The sequence below is a fragment of the Parambassis ranga genome, chromosome 19 (genome assembly GCF_900634625.1).
Source record: "Parambassis ranga chromosome 19, fParRan2.1, whole genome shotgun sequence".
NCBI lineage: Eukaryota > Metazoa > Chordata > Actinopteri > Ambassidae > Parambassis > Parambassis ranga.
The window spans coordinates 3,441,897-3,454,524 of NC_041039.1; the positions used below are offsets into that span (position 1 = coordinate 3,441,897).

At 38.6% G+C, this 12,628-nt stretch overlaps 1 protein-coding gene across 3 annotated transcripts in view; it reads left to right on the top strand.

Moving 5' to 3' along the window:
• The window catches only part of jmjd1cb (jumonji domain containing 1Cb), an 81,414-nt gene that overhangs the window by 38,217 nt on the left and 30,569 nt on the right, over window positions 1-12,628 (top strand). The window contains exon 1 of one of the 3 annotated variants that reach the window (XM_028429904.1): window positions 8,714-8,951. The exons of the other annotated variants lie outside the window; for them this stretch is intronic. The gene's annotated coding sequence lies outside the window, so the exon portion shown is untranslated. Of the gene's footprint in view, window positions 1-8,713; window positions 8,952-12,628 lie in introns of those variants that run through there. 3 annotated transcript variants of the gene reach the window in all.

Below are 12,628 nucleotides of genomic sequence, written 5' to 3' on the forward strand. Positions count from 1 at the left end.
GAAGATCTGTTGTTGTGCTCCAAGTTCTTCATAGTAAAAATACCAGAAGAATTCGTAGTTCAAGGGTAGTTTAAGCATTGTTTGGGATCTCGAACAAACTTGATTAAAGAGGTGACAAAAAAATAAGAAGGCAGGCAAACCCAGCAGATTGTTTGTCTAGTTATTGCATTGTTGCGTAACTAAACCCCTATGACCTACACATACACATACACCTAGTGTCTGTCTTTTTTTTTTTTTTAGTCATGTTTATATGTTTTGCCGCCATCAGTTTTAAATATCATGTAACATTAATTTTGTCATCTGTACAAGTTCACGCATGTCTGTGTGACCACTTCTGCAGACATGGCAAATGTGCAGGTGCCAGGAAAAAGAAGCTGCTGCATGTTCTGAGAGGAGGCAATGTGAGGAACATTTCTTATAGCTATGCCTTTGGAATTCATTATTAACAGACCACACAGACCTACAGAGGGCATTACATCCAAATCAAAAGGATGTCTCCACCCACATCAGGCAGTAAACACTGCCACACATATGACATATGACACAGCTTAAGAATAATTACTGGCACTGCACTCTTGCCCAATCTGTAAATAGCAACTGTTCTTTCATCCTTTCCTTCAGAAAAATCTAGATTGCTGTATGTTTTTCTGAGGTCAGTGACTTCAATTCATCTGTCTGCCCATCCACTTATTACATATTCTTGTTTATCTAGTAAGGGGTCAGATGTTTCCCAGTCGTCACTGGGTGAAAGCCATGGTACACCCTGGACAGGTTGCAATTCAGCATTAGATGGACTATTAATAGAATATGTAATGTTAGTTCTAATATAAGAAAAATGCACCAAACTAGGGAAAAGTTCCAAATGAAATATTATATTCTATAAGTCATGGCTCTCAGCTATTGCATATTATATGAGTCTATTCATAATTCATGTTTGGATGAAAGGAGAAGAGCTCATTTCAGGAGAAAACAAAATTAAATTTAAATTAGTTAAACTAACAAGCGAAAAATTTATTACCATGTTAACAACATAATTATTCATAGTCACCTGTAAACCAGTTATATTCTCTCAGCTTTTAAAGGACAGATAGTGATATCACAGTTCTTCCGTCCTACAACTTTATTATATATTGTCCTTAGCTTATTTTAAAAGTTGCAATTTCCTTGCAAAAACAGTGCAAGTCTGCCTCCTGGCTTGAGACATGCCCCGTTACAAGTCAGACTGTTGTTACAGAAGCCATATTAATATCTACAGTTCAGTTTACGTGAATAGCCTGTGTCCGAAACACTTAAGTAGGGTCCACTAATCCACTTGCAAGGCCTTGATTTCATTTGTTCCAGTGTGAGTTGTCATGAACAGCATTCCCTGTTCCCTCTGCATGGTTCTGTGGGTTCAGAGATCTGTTGGGGTTATTGCTGTTGTCATTAGTGTGGTTGAGTAAAGCAACACTTTTCCCACCTGCAACATAATCAGAAAATAACATGTCTCAGCCGTTGGCCATAAATAGAATTCCTTGATGGCAGGTGAGGTGTGAGGTTTAGCTGCAGGCGCGCTCCATGAACGAGCGCAACCTATGCTCTGAATGCAAGTTGTAGACGAGCTAGAGGTGGAAGAGAGCCATCAGGAAAGGGACAGAACAGGCGTTCTCCCCCGAATTCACTGTGTAATTTGAACACCGTTTATGTGGAACAAAACCTTTGTCCATCCTGCATTAGCAAAAACCCTTTCCTGACCACTGAGGCAATAAGACCTTTCTTTGGCATTCCTTTGACAGAGATTTACAGTCATTTTTCAAAAATAGAAAAAGTGGATGCATACAGGGCAAAAAGTAAGTAATAATTAAGTGAGTGATAATTGTGATGTGCGTCGCTGTGGTGGTTAAGTGCTTGTACACTAACTGAAAGGTTGACGGTTCGATCCAGTGTGCCCCTGGCAAGACCCTTAATCCTTAATTGCATGAACATTATGAAGCACTTTGAGTGTGTTTCAAATCTTTCTTTTAATAGAGATTTGCACACACTATATAGTCTGTGATATATATAGTGTGTTTGTGAGACAGATTATCCACATTGTGTTAAAAACATTTTTAAAGACAGTCAATGGAGATAGGAACCTTCACAGGCTGTATGTTTGGGTTGCGTCTGTTATGTTGCAAAGTTCCTAGTGACCCCACCCTCTGCACACCAGCTTCATAACTCCAAGACAGGTCCCATCCCCCCATGCCCACCACACACACTCCCTCTCACATACACACACATGCGTTCAGACACAGACATTTGGCTTTAATTTAGCCCCTTGTATTTATCCTGCTCCTTTTTCTACAGTTCCGTGCAGCTTGTCCCATAGATATAGCTTAGCAATACCATCTCCATATCTTTGTGGTCCCCCTAAACACTTGTCATGGGTGACCTGGCGTGTTTATAGGTATAATTTTTAATAGCCTGCAGCACTGATGGCTTAAAAGTAGAATGGTCTGCATTGTTTGTACTTGGAAAAGTATTTAGTAGTATACCATAGTGTGTTCAGCTTAGTACTTTACATTGCCACTACATATGTGTTGTTACAATGACAAACTCAGTCCTCACCAAAATAGAGTGATTGTGTTTTGGGCTTTGAGCACTTTGAAAGTGTGGGAGACATAAAACAGCTCAGAACTGCCTGAATGCCTCCCATGTGATGGACAACCAGAGCTATTACTGCTTTGCTAACATGCTACGCTTTCTATGTACACATGGTGTAGGATTGCAGCTACCCAGGGGCTAACACTTTGAAAACTGTGTGTGTTTTCAAAAATACACATACTGCAGACGGTAGCACTGTGTATGTGTTTATGTATAGAGGAAATGAGTCTTCTGTGGCTTTCCTGTCTGCCACAGGACCAATAAGGTTTTTATTGTGACAGGATTTGCTCCTACCTGTCTTTGCTATTTGCTCCTGTTCTCGTGTTTTATAAAGGTTTTAAATATTATTGTTTAGTTATGGAATGTTCACAGTTTTCACTGTGATATATCACCAAAGATTGTGCTAGTAGGGTTTTGCCGTTTTTACCCATCATGTGGACCTTGGGTATTGAATGAAAGATATACCTGTTTAGTGTATTTTTGTAAAAGTTGCATGGAAATATTTTTTTAATATGTTTTAGGGACCCTACGACATGATAGTAGAGAAAATGCTATTGTTTGTTAGACATGGACAGCAGCAACATTGTCCCAAATTCGTAGCATTTAACTCCAGTAATATGTTCTGTGTTTTGATTTTATCCCAGTTGTTATCTGAACTGGACATCAGTTCTTGGCCTTCTGCCTTTTTCATGGAGAGTTGTGACACCAGTGAGTTGTTGCCTTGACTATGCTTCTGGTTGTAGAAACCAGCAGAATATTGGAAACGGATCAGGCAGGTCACATGTGGTTTAATTCTGATGTTTCCCTACAGTATGTAATGTTTTACTTTTTGTTTCGCTATTATTGACATTATGTACCCAGGATATTGGTTATTTGTGTCACTGCATTTTTTTAGTACATTTTATTTAGAAAACTCAAAAGACAAATCAGTTATCTTTAACGCTTTTACCTTTGTAGTATTTGATGTGTGTAGAGAGGAGAGGCTTCAGCTTTACTATAAATGACACCAACAATTGTGCTCCATTTTTTAAACCTGTTATTAGGTTTAGCTGCATGTGCAATGTTGCATGTGCAAAATCCCTTCATTGAGTTTGACTCAAAACTCAAAACATTTGTCTGGTTCATTGATGTGCAGCATTAAAGCTGGGGACACACTACACAACTTACACTTTCTTAACAAATTTTGAAAAGACTTCTAGTACACACTAACTGTGTAATGTTAGCATTATCAGCATTAAACATAGTGAACAACAATGATGATAATTCTGAATCACACTTTTTGGTCTTTGTCACTTTAGGTTACCGTGTTATTGTGGTTCCATCAGATGCTGTGCTGATTAGTCACACCTGGCAGTAGGCATTCGGCTGCCTAGGCTGTCCTATTAGTGAAACCAATAGAGCTGACACCAGCTGTGTTCATCTAGATTTTTCCTGACTGTTATTTGTTCTGTGCTCTGAGACATGTTTCCACGCTTCCCCACACTGGCACAACAACTTAATTTAACAGTGATCACTGGGATCCCCACTCTGCCACCTTCTTACTGGTGTTACAATTACTAAAGCCAAATGCCAGAACTACACACCACGAGAGGGAATAATGAAGCAATGTTTTTACATGACTGATTGGCATATTTAACAAAGCACACACAGTTGAAATAATTGCTGCTGTTGGGTATAATAAACACATTGAAATGCTATAAAGTAACCCTTTTTTGCTAGGTTGTTTAATTATTTAAAAAATGTGAAGAAATAATATATTTTTGCCCTGACACAATTGGTTCCTTCCTTCAGACCAGTTAATGGTTAACATTTGTTAAATACATTATTGGTAGCCTTTCTTATTTAGACAGATTTTGTTACATCTGTTCGGATCTGACCTCATCCAATTTTGACCTAGAATCAAATCAAACAAAGAGGAAGGGAAAGTCCTCCTGTTCTGTATGTCTGTTGTTCCCTCCTTCAGCCCCTCTGTGTTCACATTAACCTGTGTGTGTGTGTGTGTGCGCGCGTGCCATTGCATCTCTGAACCAGATATTACGTCATCTCTCGCTCCCAGGGAGCATTGGGTACTGTGTGAACCCATTAAAGACACTCTGTTCAGACACTTATTGAAGACACAGACTGAATTCCAGTGAGGAGGGGATACAGTATCTAAGGGTAGAGAGAAATTTAAAGTAAAATGGAACAGGGGTAAAAGAGAATGGTGGGCAAGGGGCTACTCCCATTGTTTACATATGCAAACATTATATTGGTTTGTAATAATGTAAATTATTACAAACAAATAATAATTATCCAGTTTATTTTCTGTATGCTATTTAAACATCATGCGTAATGTAGGCAAACAAATAGCTAAGTATTTTTTGCTGGGCCATCTTGTCAATCAATTGATTGCGTGATTTAATTCCTTTGTCTGTATGTTTCCTTTAGTGCCAGTGTACCTTCAGGTAGTTGACTTTGGACAGTAGGTGCAGAAGTTTTGCAATTGTTTGTGCTATTTAATGAATTTACCAATTGTTGTATTGTGTCTGGCAGAAAGCTTAGTCCTTATAACCTACCCCCACTACATGTTCATGGCCCAGTGGGAAACCCTGTATGTTAGAATGGAGAGGTTACTCCTGTAAATGAAGACAGGCTGTTGAAATACTTGACAGGCCACATGATCAAATGCAAATGGTGCAGAGCCAGCATTAAAACTAATGGGTCTCTCTCTTATAGCTGACACCTACACAGACACACACAATTTCCTACTGTGCTTTGGCTCCGTGTCTGTGTTCTGCTACACACCAACAGTATCTGGCAGAACTCTCCTCTGTCCTCATTTCAGAGAGAAAAGAGACAGAGAAGCTATCATTTCATGTGTCTACTTTATGACAAGGTACTGTGTGTTGTATTTATTCTTATGTAATCAATTCCTAAAAAATGTTTTATCTGCAGCTGCAGTCAGCACAGAGGATTTGGTGCAAGTATCCTTGAAGAGATGCTATAAATATCTATCTAAAACAAATTCCCCACTTCTGATGGTTTGTGATTCATATAGTTGAGGAAATGCCTATGTTAAGACTGTGGCTTTATAACTACTACACTTTAATTCTATATGATAAATGTACTGTACATTGATCAGAGAGAGGCAAAACATTAAAGCTGGTAAGTATGTGAACACTTGCTTTGATCTGTGATGTTGAATCTTTATATTTCATCCTTTATATAGCATAAAATACTTAATCCCTGTGCTGCTCTCTGAGAGCTGCATATCATTCACCTGTCTAGGGCACACTCTATAATTGACAAGAACTGTTTGCTTCTAGACATTTTATTCTATAAAGCATGTCCCTGTGCAATTTTGCACTAATTTTAAAGGCAGCAAAAACTGGTGTGGCCATTGGGCAAGTAAATTGGTGTACAGGTACTAGACAAAATCTAAATAAAAATGTTTTAGTGATAGTAGTGCCAGCACTTAACTGGTTTGCTGAGAATATTGTGCTTGCAATTACACATATGGTTAATAAGAAGTCTAGATTTCATGTAAACTGGTACTATATACACCATATACCTTTCCATGATAATTGCAATAAACCGGCAACATTGCTTTTACATATGAAATACCAGCAAAGGGGGAATCCTAACTGAGAGTAGAGGTAAAGACAGTATACTGTATATGTCTACACACCAACAACTGTGAAAGTCTTATATCATCATTTGACTGGTTGTAGTTACAGACTGCTCAGATCTAGCTAGGTTGCCTAGCAACAATATATGAAACACACACACTCCTTTGTGACCAGATAACAAGGTTACCTGCTGGTGTGTGTGTGCGTCCTCAGATGCAGCTCTCTCCCATGAAAGCCAACTCTCTAAACTGTGCACACCATTGTATTTTATTGATTCATCTAACGACACTAGTGTGCGTAAAGCTGTGGAGTACACAGTGTTTCCCTTTAACACCCATGTGTGCATCTATTTCCTATAAACTTTTTGCTGTTTTCAAATGCCCGTTGAATTTTTCTCTTGTTGGTTTCATATTCATCCGACATATATTTGTGATGATGACCTTTGAGGTGACTTACAAAATCAGCTCAGACTTTTTCTCCCATCTCAGAATCTTCACTGAATATATATTGCAATTGTTGTCTTAAGTGTCTGTAAAAAATTTGACGATGGTGTATTTGGATCTGCAGCTGTTACACATCCTACTCATGACAGTAGCTTGTCGCCATCCAATTTTAAGAGCTTGCTGCAGTCTCACTCACCACTGTTTATTGCCACTACATTAAATAATTGGATACAAATGTACTACTTGCTATTCCTAAATGTGAGGCATTTATACATTCACATGGGTGATTTAGAAGGCTTAGGGTCGCATTGATTTCCAGTTGCACGCATGATGGGTTTTCTGATACAGAGTGATGATTAATGATTGACAGACCAACAGATAAATCAGTAAAGCAAACTAATGGGATAATTCTGGTCCACAATTTCAATCGCAATACAGATCAGAATGCATTGCAGTGTATTTCATATAGACAATAAATGGAAATGATTACTTAGTTATTAAAGGAAACTGTCAAAGTTTTGTCTGTATAGACAACACATTGAAACAGAATAAATTATCCCTCCTTCTCTCCCCCTGAGCAGATGGAGCTAGCCTGGTGTAATCTCCTGCCTCCTGGGAATCTGTTTGTGCATGTGTAATTATGGCTTACCTTTATGGTAGGAAGGACTGGTGATGTCTCTGTGCAGATGCAGTTTAGCCCTTTCCTCCTGACAAACAGTGGCAGCAAAATTAGAACAGGGGAGGTGTGTTTATCTTATATTATTTTACCCAGGCCTGTTCCTGGACTTCATGTGGTAATACTATTGAAGAAAATACAATGTTGACCTTAAGATTGAGACAGCAGGCTGCTGTTTTTGCAGAAACGAGCCATCTTGTTGTTGATATTATTGTTTTTCAAATGTACTAGGCTAAGTACTGGGTGTGTGAGTCTGGATGTGTGTAAATGACTGCCTTAATCTCTGTGTGGCAGATGGACTAAAGGATAGAACCTTGTGTGTGTACAGTGTTACTATTTCAGAATGAAAATCTGCTGAGCGATTGCAGATTAATCAGAGTTTAAAGGTGACTCTTGTCTGTGTGTGTGAGAGAGTAAGAAAGAGAGAGAGAGAGAGAGAGAGAGAGAGAGTGCATGGATTGGTCAATTGCAGTGTTACGTGGTCTGTTCTCTGAAGGTGGTAGTTTTGATCACTGGGAGAACCAGGGCCAATATATCTTTCAAACCATACTGAGAAACTATTAAACATATGTTTAAATTGTTATCATCAATCACAAATTCAGTTTGAAACTCATAGTGTAGCATTACTTAAAGAACTGTTTCAGTTCTTTTTGTGGGTGTCTAGGTTCTTAGTTTTGTTTTTGGTTCAGACTCTCTATATTCATTGTCATTTTTACAACTTACAAAGTTGTTGAACTTTTAACTTAGCAGTAGGCTACCATGCATGCTGATAGGCTAATTGAATAGTCTTTTACAGCATTTAAGAACATAGACTTATTTATCAGAGGTATTTTTATGCAAATTTGTGCACATCTTCAGACCAGACTTATGTAGGAATTTGCAGCATTTTTCTGTGCAAAATAGCAATAGCAATGTTTAAACATAGATCTATGAGAAGGAAGTCTTCTTTCTCTTTTATATTATGTCAGTATGTTTGTGTTGGTGAATTGAAACACTAGATTTCTTTATGAATTTATGTAGTTAGGTCGGAAATATTTCTAGTTCTACTAATTGTTGAACTTCTAAGAAATAGTTATTCATTTCCTTGTTGCTAAAGTTGCCTTATACAGACAGTAGTGTAGTTTGTGTTCATTAAAACAAATGTTATTAAGGTGAATTTAGCAGAGCAGAAGGGACACTGAAAGGAGATTCATTTAGACATTTAGAACGTGAGAAAGTGAAAGAGAGATTGTGGCGAGGAGGAGAGAGCAAGCCTGCGTCACAGAGAGAGAGAGGGGGGAAGTGTGTCAGCCAGCCCTGCCTCCGTCCCTCCCTCCTTCTTTTCTCTCTCCTCTCTCTCCCTCCTTGCGTCAGCAGCAGTTAAAATGTCGGCTGTGTAGCTAGCACTCTGCTCTGCTTTCTCTCCCTCTTGGCCATCTGTCTTTTCTTACCACAAGAGGAAACCACACTCTCGCTCTCGTTCTCTCTGCCATTTTTACCCTCATCATCCTTTCTTTTCTTTTCTTCCTGTCTCTCCCTGGTCGCCAGATCAAAGCTAGTTTTGTCAAGTGTTTTTCTACAAAGCCATTGCTCCTTGACGTTGTTTGGAGACATAGGAGAGAGGTAATGTTACAGTTTTATGTCCTCTGATGTTGCTCACACCTCCTTTAAAGAACTGTTGCTGTTGTTGTCACTAAATGAAATGGATTAAAGTAACAGCCTATGAACTAAGGACATTTCCCAGACTAGACTGTATGCTCGTTCCGATTTGTTCTAGATATCAACATCTAGGGTGTGTGTATGTGTTGGTGCCACTTCCTTTTACACCCAATTCTACCAAAATATCATGGTAATTATAATCTATACCAAAGCTTTGGTCAAAACACCTTATGTAATTGTTTGTTGATTGTTGTAGAACAGACACTGCTATTACCACTATGAAAATATAGGCTTGTAATGCAATCTTGTGCACCAAAAATGTAGAATAGTTCCAGTGAAGCCATGACTCAATATTGGTATGTGCTGCATTATTCATAGCACAAACACAATCACAAGCCTACACTGCTTTTGTGATCATGTTTTTATATGTTCCCAGATGGTCTGATTCATAGCCATATTGGCTGTTGCTCAGCTGACAGTGTTGATTACCTTGATTATGGGGTGGCTTTGACATTGTTATTTCATCAGAATATGCACCTACATTGTTGCAAAGTTCCAACTGTACAAGTTACTGTTGCACTGCCCAATGCAGTCAAACCATTACAAACACCAGCTTATAAAGAAGGCCTGTAATATCTGCTGCAGTCCCGGAAGAGCTTTGTTACAGCTATGAAAGTTAATTTATGATACATTTTAATTTATCATAAATAGGCAATCATTCAAGCTTAGCAGTGAATGATTGATGATTAAGATTCATATTTTAAACCTACATTTACCTACAGAATGTCTATGCCTGCTACAAAACTCACATATATAAACATATTTGCCAAAACAGGATGTTTGTAGTTCAAAAAATGTTTTTAAAGATTGAGGTAAAAGGTAGGTTATCACTTTCCCAGTGCTGATACAATTGATCTACCTCAGATGCTGTAAACTAAAAGTACTGTAGCTATAACACATACTGAGATACTACATATTAGACTTGAGTAAATGAAAACAAACACACTGCAGTGGTCATTGTCTCTTCAGCTCATCTACAACTCGCATTCACAGCATAAGCTACATTCGCTAAAACGCGTGCTTGCAGCTGAAGGTCAGACCTCCCCCGGCAACAAGATATTCTACTTTCTGATTGGCTGAGAAATTCTATTTTCTGATTAGCCCAGTACTTCGCTAATTCCAGACAGCTGTACCAGCTCACAGTAGGCTGCCTGACTCGTTTATAGGATAGTCTATAGGAATTTCTGTGCTTGAGAAATGCCATGTGTGGCGTGTGAGTGTGTGAACTTGTTGAAATGTGTGTCTCATGCTCAATGCGTGAGACATGAGAGCCTTGCCTACACATGATGTACTGTTAGATTCAGATCAACCCCCTCTTTAGCTCTTTGAAATTGCACTTATCATTCACTAGTGGGTACGAAGGAGTCCCTGGATATTACTGGACAAATCCCCACCATCGCTGTCTTGTTTTACAGTGGTTACAGTCGTTACACTCACCACGAAACTTATTTCAACTGCTGCATTAGCATCTTGTTGATCATATGGAAAAAACACTTTGCTCAGATGTTGTTCATAATCATAAACAAATAAAGCTCTGCTCTCTCACCAACACCCAGCTTTGATCTTTACCTTTATTTTTGCTGCACAAATTAAGTTAGTAGGACTGCGGTTTTATTCTGTGGAATGCTGTGGGTCGTTTAAATTCATATGAAAAATGAAGCTCTTACATTTACAAAAAAGAAAGAAAGGGCCGGATTATATATGTCTTGGACATTGGGGTGCAGGTAGGGGTGGGCGATATGGCAAACATTTTATATCACGATTCTTTAATGATAAAATCACAATTTGTTTTTACATTGACACTTATTTGCATGTTTCTGTGTAAATGACGTCAGGTAGCCTACTCTGTCACCTGTCAAAAACAATCAGTAGATTTTAAAGGCAAACGACAACTCTGATAACGTGCACTCAGTGTTAGTTTTCAATAAACATGAAAATTTAAATAACAATTACAGAACAAAATAAAGTTTTATTTCAAATAGGTTAAAAAGAAGACTAACCCTCATGTGTTGTTCGGGACATTTTTGTCCTCTGAGAGAAATTTTTCTGTTTATTTTGGCCATAACTTTGTCAATATGTGGACAAATTGAATCATTTTTCCTCAATAAGCTTAATTTTACATACATTTTGTTAATATGATTTTAAAATTTTTCATAGGTCAACGGTACACTGTGGGCAAATCCAGTGCTGTGCAAAAACTAATAATGCAATAAAGTCAATTTTTTTACTGATGTTTGACATGACCAAGACTGTAATAAAGGTTAAAAAGAATCCAGTCCACATTCACCTTTTCTATTAAAAATGAGCCATTTTGTGTTTTTTTTTTTCAATTTTCAGCACCACCCCTCATAAAATTGGTGATTAAAGGGTTAAAATCCTGGGGGAAAATGATTTTTTCACTACTGTTGATTAGAACTGAAGTTAATTAAAAGGTCTATGCAAAAAAATTTCAAAAAAATATTTATCTAATATATTTTTAAAACCGTTAAAGTTAGGGGACGTTTTTGTCCCCGAACAACACATTAGGGTAGTGTTTGCGAACAATGCATGAGGGCTAATGTAGTTCTGTAAAGTATTATTCAACAGTCATTTAAACAGACTGAAGTGTGCCTCCTAAGGTTAAACAATAAATACAGTATTGAGACTTAAGTAACTCTTAAAGTTCAATGTGATTTAGACCAAATGATCAAACTTTAATGGGAATCATATCTAAGGGAAAACGGAGCTGCTGCTGTCACCTCTGTCCACCTTTTACTGGAGTCCTCATGGAGCCTCTTCATCAAATTCCTGCGTTTGTTGTTGTTTTGGTGACGTCCTTAGCTGTTGCCTCTGTCTGCATCTGATGTACACATGGGGCCCTCCCACTGCACACACACACACACAGGTGCTGACGGCACAACAGCAGCGAACCTGAATATAATGAGCTGGTAATGTTCAGAGAGGTGGGCGCGTATGTGCTCGTAGCATTATAATACACGCGGCCCTTCCACTGCGACACACGTCGTGGGCAAACACACACACACACACACAGGCTTAGAAGATGCGCCGCCGCTGCCGGCAGAAACAGTACCAAACATAAAGGTGGAGTTCATTTTAGGGACCAGTTCCTCCGTTCTCTTTTCGTTTTCAGCCGTAGCTTCCTAACAGGGAGGCTGTCATTGGTTGGTCAGTTTCTCATTAAGCGCACTGAGAGTTGGCCGAGTGAAAAAAAACTCATGCGTCTGCGCGAACATAGAACTGCAATTAATAGAAGGTGCTCTATGGACGATAAAACGATCTGTCCGTTAGATCGCCGATACGTTCAAATCCTTCACGATCATTTATCGTCAAATCGCACACCCCTAGGTGCAGGCCAGATAGAACAGGGAAGTGGGCCTTGAGTTTAATATGTGTGGTCTAGACAGTGAATTGTCAATAATATCTGCGACAATAGGTAGTACTCAAATATTGTAAAATGAGTGTGACCCCCAGGACCTAAAAGATGTGAGTGTGAGTGAGTAATAGTCTTCTTACCTTCATAAGACTATAGTGTAGTAGCATGTCTTCTCACTGGCCTTACTTACTACGTACACTAGCTGTAG